Genomic DNA, 6,938 nt, shown 5'->3' on the forward strand with positions numbered 1-6,938 from the left:
GCAGTCTTGATTTGTGGAAATAACTTATATTCTTATTTTCCAAGTGTATTCCAGAGAAAGGGGTTTGTGGAAATGTGTTAGGTCATACATGAGACTGTTGAGGTACAGTACAGAATAAAGCAATACGGGGAGGAAACTATTACGTGTAATATTCGACAGTGCATGGTATTGAAAACTGTTGAACCCTGCCCCCCTCTGTTGTAAAGAGTTCCAACTCCAAAGTAAGCTGTGTGCACTGTTGGAAATGTAATTTGATGAGACATGTTTGGTGCCATTAGGTTGTCCCTGCTATTAATAAAGTGTAGAAACTCTCAGTTCATGCGCGAGATACTGGAACATACCTTTTCCCAAAAATATATTTGCCAATTCCCTGTTTACACAGTACATTTGTCTAATACACCAGTTAGTGAGGAGCTTACAAAATAAAGCAGAAATGGAGTCCCAGTCCTGGGATTTTGCTCTCTGCAGCACACATCTGTTTTGCACTCCATGACTACAAAGTGAAGCTAGTACGGTGTGAGCTAGTCTGCTCTGCTCTGCTTGCTGCTGCGTTTATACAGGAACATTTTGTCTTGTTTCGGGTGTCTTTCATTTTTGGTACTTTTCTTGCTTGTTCCCGCTAGAGCTTCAAACACTTCTTTTCGTGCCTTGCCTTAAAGTGTTTGTGGTTGAAGTTCAAAAGGAGTGCAGACTCTGCCAAGTATGTTATCCCTGCCAGTATGGAGAACGCTGAATGCATTGGCGGGACCCTCCGACACCAGTGTTGGCCTTCAAAGACATGCCTGGATGAGGTCCATTGATTCTCTGCCAATGTACAGGCTATGGTAATTGACAAGCTCTTTTATGGGTCTTGCCTATTTGGAGATGAGGTGGACTCCTCTTTGAAACGCTTTACAGGCAGCAGGGCTAAGGCGCGTTCTTTGGGGCTGTTGACGCGTGGCAAACCATCTATGCACCAGTTCTGGAAAATTAGGGGCTGTTCCAGAGGGCTGGTGTGTTGTTAGAGGCAGCATTCCCAGAAAATGATGCAGTCAAGTCCTTTTAGGATCGCAGACGAGAAACTGAGTGGCAACACATTGGTCAGCAAGGGCACCAGTATTCCAACTCCCTGCTGAAACAGCCAACCAACCACTTTAGTTTGCCTTCAGCAGCCAATGCCCAACCAATGAGGTAGCAGGCTTCTGCACTGTTCCCAAGGTGAGGAATCCACCGTAAGTGAAGACACAATACACACATGAGATTACCCCACCTCATTCATTCATAGAACCACCATATACCTTTATGTGTTATGTACTCACTTAAATTACAACCGTGCTTCTCCCAATGTAAAAAGGCATAAAAGAGAAAAATAAAGAAAATATTGAAAACAAACAGTCCTTATTCATTACAGGATAAGGTACTTTTCTGATCGTAGGTAATCCTCTCAGGCTGGTGACTGTGCAATCCTTTCTGGCTGCTTAATGTTCCCTGTATAACAGGTTTATTCACTCTGTTAATCTCCCAGCCTGTCTTACTCTCCAGAGGGAGTAAATAAACTTTGCAAAAAGAACCAAAAATGAAGCGCTTCTTGGCGCTGTTGCACTGTTCCTCTGGAGGCCAGAAATACACAAATACGTCCAGTGCCGCCCCACTCCTCTGAACAATAATCAGGTACTAAAGAAAACAAAGAAATGAAGCGCTTCCTCAGCGCGTACCAACGTTGTTTATTTACCCTAAGATGTCTCAAAAGCAGCTCCAGGAAACACAAGTAGGTTTGAAAACGGAGCGCGTTATCTTTCCTCGCTCATAGCAATCACTCGTTGCTCAGCACATTACTGGAGGTAGAAAAGCGTATCACGCTTTCAAACAAACACCGCTCCTGGTGTTCCAGCCGGATCTGTAGCTGAGCGCCAGACGCTCTGAATTATAGGGTCTCTCTCTCTCCGTTTCTACGATGACTCATCAAGTGCAACTCGCCCGACCACCAAAGGCTGAGAAATTATCTCGCTTCCAAAGGAAATGTAAAGGCAGTCTTCGACAGGCGACTGCCACAAAGATTTCACAAACTCGAAGATTAGCAGCTAGCCAAGCACCTCAATATTGCTTAGTTTCTTCTCAAAAATCAGATTACTCGAGTGACAAGCCCCGAGCACTTCCAGGGTGGGGCTTCGATATCCTCAGTCAGGTGTCATGACCAGTCTCTTCTGAGGATTCTGGGAGATGTAGTTCGTGCCAAATCACTCACACAACGCAGTGTATGTTGTGCCCTATGTGCCTATCTCCGCTTACCCATGACACTCTTTTTTTTATCAGTTAAAAATGTATATAACTTTGTCTATGGTTAGCTGCACTCTGTGTGACTGCATTTTACTCTTTCAGAAGGGACACTGGCACAGAGACGTTTACTTAAGTCCCAAGAACTATAGCACCCTGTGATTTTTGACACCTACAAATATTTTGGTTTTAGACAATGTTTTTCTTATATTAGTGACTGTCTGGAAGCTAACAAAAAATATTATTTTACGAAAGCCATGTCAAAACAAAGCACATATTCCCAAACCAACATTAGACTGATGACTTTGCCAATGCCTGTTTACTTTCAAATTTTTCATATTTACACAACTGACTTTACACAGTATTTGCATCTAATTGCAGAACAATCTGGGAGCATTGTAGGCAGCATCTCCCAATGTTAAACCTTCTTAATACATGCGCACATTTTTATACTGGAACCACTGTCAGTAGTGGTAGAAGAGCTTGCAACATTTCCTTAGAGCTTTCACTCGAATAATAAAGTCTTTGCATTAAGGGACCATAAATAGAAGTTTGAAAAGCATGAACATACGGCTACGATCTTAACCTTAACTGCAGACAATGCTTTTTCACAGATCCATAATGTGGTATTGTGATTGACAGCCAAAGGGTTAGTGCTGTAGGGGTTTGTGCCCATTTGTTCCAAGGACAAAATAAACATGAACACTTTTCTGTCTTGATCCTAAACAATATGTCCTGCCAGGCCTCGAAAAATCGACTCTCCCACTTGTTATGGTGAGTCACATTTTATCAGGTCAAGCTATTTTTAGGTCTTACTAGTCCATTCTAGGGAGTGAACTTGAGCTGGAAAGTAGCAGGTGTTCATTCAGAAGATGAATGAGCAATTAAGATGCCTTTAAATCTTGTTTTTATCATGACACATTTGCTGTCTGTTCAAGGGCAGAGGCCAAATGTCAGTTTGTCTTTTTACTAATGAATTCTTATCTTATTTTGGAAAATGGTGTTTAATTCTCTTTCTACAGTTAGAGGATTTTGTCAAGTGAGCTGTCTGACAATCATGGTTAAACAAAAGGCTGTAGGATGTCAGTTTTGTATCTAACACACAACATTCATATAGCTTGTAAATGCTTAGTACAAAAATTTCTAAATATATCGGGAATTACTTAAGCACATTTTGTTTTGTATTTCGGAAGTGTGATGCAAGCAACGTTTTAAATAGAAGGTATTTAGTAGTCTTAAATAAGGATTTTGTTGTAGGGCGTCAAGATGGCGGTCACACTCTAAGAGTGCTCTGGACCCCCATCCGTCATCCGCCCTCTATCCGCCAGCAGCAGCCTTTATTGCTGGACCCACCTGACACCGCTGCACTGTCCCGTCCGCTGGTCACCTCCTGGCGAAGTTGGAGGTCGCCCGGCGGTTTCTACGCGCTTCCATCGCTTACTGACCTCCGGAGCGCTCGGTTCCCATTTCCCGGCGGCGACGATCCTTTTGCGGCCCCCATAGACTGTTCGGCCCGTCGTGCGGGCGGAGAGAGAGGCATGACTTCCGGGCCCCCACTGGGCTTCCCATCCTGGCTGGAGCTGCTGCACCCGCCTGCCCAGCCCAGGGGCGTGACGCGAGCCCCGTGTGCCCTCTGGAGTCGGTGGGCCTGCCTGGGCAGCGGGGGCTGAGGGCGATCCCTGCCGTGCTCATCTGCTGAGCCTCCCTGAGCCGTGGACCCATCCGGGCCCCTGCCTGCGGCCACTGGGCGTTGTGCGGTGCTGGCACGGAGGGTCGAAAGGAGAGGCCTGTCAGCAATTGTGAACTCTCTACCTGGCCCGCTGTGAACTGCCTGGTTCTGGAGGCCTGAACTGAAGGCCCGGTGGACCTGTGTCTACGCCCGGGAGCGCTTCTGGGGTCCTGCTGAACTGCCCCATCGGCTGCCCCCCCCTTGGGACGTTCCCCCGGCACCTGGGAGGCCCTTTGTGGCCCTGGAGACTCGACTTGACGGCTTCTGGGGGGCTGTCGCCTCGGGGCCCTGCTGGAGGCCTGGACTGCCTGAACTGAAGGTGAGGAGGGGGTCAGGGCAGGGGTTGGACCCCCAGGGGTTTCCGCCTGTGGGCTTTCAATAGGACTGTGACTCCACACGCCCCAGTGCCCCCCGGGGCCCCTTGACCCCTCGCCGGTCCTCGACCCCCGCTGTGCTTCTGCCCCCCGGGACTCCGGCCTGTCGCCAGACACGCTCCAGTCGCCTCCTGCACCCCTCTGCAGCCACTGCCCTCGCCCACTCTCTCCGCCTGCCTCGGGAGTGGGAGCCTGGACACGTCTGCACCCATCCGGACACAGACACTGCTCCTCCGCGAGGCGCGGCGGCGTGGGGGTCGGTGGAGAGGCCCTGGACCTGGGGCTGTGCTTACAGGTTTCTGCTTCACCCTGCTACACCCGGGCCAGGCCAGCCACAAGCGCAACGACTGGGACGACCGCCTTGGGGCCTCGCCTTTGGACTGATTCCCTGCATCAGGAACGCTATGGCTTCCCTCTGCTGACCCCTCCTCCACTCAGGCCCCCGCTTGCTAATCTACCCGCTGAACGATCCGGCGGTGTGCCCGCTGGACTGCGTACCTGGAGCAGCGATACTCCTCCTGGCCCACGACCGCCTGTAGAAGCCGTGGTCCGGGGAAAGCACACACAGACCCCGGTCCCCTCCTCCCAGCTCTGCATGGACCAATTAGTTAGGACAGACCATGCTCCTGGGGACGAGCCCCCACCTCCCTCTAGGGCGGAGGGAGGGGACCTCTCAACAATCCTCCAGACGATCAGCGCCTCCCAGACATCGGTTGAGGCCAAAATTGGGTAGGTGCGCGTGGATGTGGCCCTCATCTGACAGGACCTCAGGAGCGCGACGGCACGGATCACCGAAGCCGAGTCCTGCATATCCATGGTGGAGGATGACCTGGCCGCCCTCAAGACCCAAGTGGCCCGTCTCCAAACTCTGACGTCGGATCTTCACCACAGGGCGGAGGATGCCGAAAACCGAGCCCGAAGGATTAACCTGTGCCTCCTGGGATTTCCGGAGGGGGTGGAGAAGGGTCCGGTGGCCAAACCTGGTTCCGATCCTGGATGCCGGCTGTGAAGCTCTCCCCCTGGTTCGGCATAGAGAGGGCCCATCAATCCCTAGCACCCGACCCCCCCCCCCGCCCGGAGGCCCTGCCCGACCCTTCATTCTCCGCATCTTCAACTTCAGAGATCGGGGTGCCATCCTGGAAGCGGCTAGGGACCTGGGTCCACTGTTATTTGAGAACTCCAAAATCATGGTCTTCCCGGACTACTCGAGGGAGGTCCAGTCTCAGAGGAGTTCCTACGACGATGTTAAGCAAAAGCTCCGGGCCCTGGGCCTGAGGTATGGCCTCCTATTCCCCGCCCGACTCAAGGTCCTCTTTCAGGGCAAGTCCTTTTTGTTTGACTCCCCACAGGATGCCTGGACTTGGCTCACGGTGGAGCGCCCCCTTCTACCTGGGTGAAGACTCTCCCCTTCCCGAGGTCCCACCCTCCGCCCTGCGCAAGAAGGGCCCAAGCCTAGGCGATGCCGGACTGGCTCCCGCAGGCGTGGTTGCCCGCGCCATGACACCTCCTGCTTGCCAGGGGGAGGCGCACAGCCCGCTCTTCTAACCCGCTGTGGAGCTGTAAGTTCCCCCTCGAAGCGCGTCCCCAGTTGTCCCCGCGATCTCCCATATCCTCCTCCTCCCTGAATGTCTTCCACTCTAATGAGGCCCCTCCACGTCCTCTCCTGGAACGTCAACGGTCTCCTTGACCGCATTAAGATCGCCGTGGTCCTTTGAGCAGCGCATCGCCACTCGGCGGACTTGCTCCTGCTCCAGGAGACCCACCTTTTAGGGACTCAATGCACTTTCCGAGCACGTTAAGGGCTCGCGATGGTCTGGTACTCAGGGTTCAAGCGGGGGTCTCGAGGGGTGGCGATCCTGCTGCGGAGAGGTCTCCCCTTCACCCTGCTTAAAGCCTACAATGACCCGCTGGGGCGCTATGTCGCAATCTTGGGCATGCTGGAGGGCTGTCCCCTAAACATCCTGAGTGTCTATGTCCCGCCAACCCTCTTGTCCCCGATGCTCCGATGCCTCACTCAGATCGTCCCCACTTTCCCGCCCAGTCTCACAATTATAGGAGGTGACTTCAATGCCGTTATGCGATCAGGGCAGGACTCAACCGGCCCCCCGTCGGCGTACCGCTCTTCCTCCGCAGCGGCCCTGTCGGGCTGGGCTTCGGCCTTGGGGCTATGCGACACTTGGCGGGTTTGGAACCCGCGCAAGACACAATACACTCATACCTCGGCCTTTCGCCACACCCACTCCCGCATAGACCTTCTCCTGCTCCTGGCCACAGACTGTCATTTGGTCTCTGGGGTTACTATCCTACTGAGGGGGCTGTCGGATCACTCCCCCGTCTCCCTCCGCATGGGCTCCGTGCTGGGGGGTCCGCATGCGGTATGGCACCTCAATGCATGGTTCTTGCAGGACCAGGCGTTGGTAGACGAACTGAGGCATGAACTATCCCACTACTTCACCGCCAATGAGGGCTCGGTCCAGTCGCCAGGGACACTTTGGGATGCCGCTAAAGTGGTGATTTGTGGAGTGGCGAGAGGGCTAGTGCACGCCAAACGAGCGGACCGGCTGGCCCGACTTGCAGAGTTG

Source organism: Lissotriton vulgaris, chromosome 4_1, assembly GCF_964263255.1.
Source record: "Lissotriton vulgaris chromosome 4_1, aLisVul1.2, whole genome shotgun sequence".
Lineage (NCBI taxonomy): Eukaryota > Metazoa > Chordata > Amphibia > Caudata > Salamandridae > Lissotriton > Lissotriton vulgaris.